This window comes from Formica exsecta, unplaced genomic scaffold (genome assembly GCF_003651465.1).
Source record: "Formica exsecta isolate Colony F162 unplaced genomic scaffold, ASM365146v1 scaffold591, whole genome shotgun sequence".
NCBI lineage: Eukaryota > Metazoa > Arthropoda > Insecta > Hymenoptera > Formicidae > Formica > Formica exsecta.
This window is the reverse complement of record NW_021853185.1, coordinates 283,988-284,934: the sequence shown is the minus strand read 5'-3', so window position 1 is coordinate 284,934 and position 947 is coordinate 283,988.

Sequence of the window (947 nt, the reverse complement as noted above, 5' to 3'; positions counted from 1 at the left end):
TGCCGAGTAAACGCCTTTGTCGGAACTGTGTAATTGTACCGCAATAAAAACGATCGTAACACGGTATTCTGAAATTAAACGGCAGCAATTAATGCATACTCGCGAAGAATACGGAGAATATGTTTCAGAACCGCCACAACACAGTCGGGAATTATCGATGCCCGTTATACATGCTCGATATCGATCGCTTATTATATTAGTTATATGTTATATCATGAACACGTTATTACTCCGCAAAATGAATATCGGCAACTGCTCGCTCCTAAATGACGTAATGAGTAAAAATGTGCATTATCGTTTTTTTTTTTAATATTGATAATATATCTTTAATATTTACAAGTATCTACAAATTGTTAAAAATTATCAAAGCTTTCCACGAATTTATGAAAGAAGGCTGTTCAGCAATTAAGAACGAAAGTATCAAATTAGAAAGTATCAGAAGATACAATTCTAGGAGATGTTGGGAAATAGCAAGATTATGACGTTAAATTAATATTTGCATAACATATAATTCCTGGTAAATTTTGCAAAAATATTTTAGGTAATATTATTAAGAAGACAGATATAAAGAAAATAAAGAATTATGAAATAATAGTTTCGATTGATGATCCAATGAATCAGAACACAATAAAGCTGTAAAATATAAAAATATTATATTATTTAAATAGATTTGAGACTACTTTCAGTAGAATTTTTTAAAATTTGATATAACTGTTTATGTGTAAAAAGATTTAAATTTACCTATTTTCTCTTTCTCTCCTTTTTTCCATCGGAAGAAACTGAATTAGTTCATTTACATGATGATATCAAACGGAACTTGTCTTACGGGAACAAATCATCCAAGTGACTTTACACGCGATCGGTTTAATAGAAGCCAACCTGAAAAAATGTTTGATTCACCTCGGGAGAACAAGAATTTCCTGTACTTCCACTTGTTGCACGGAATA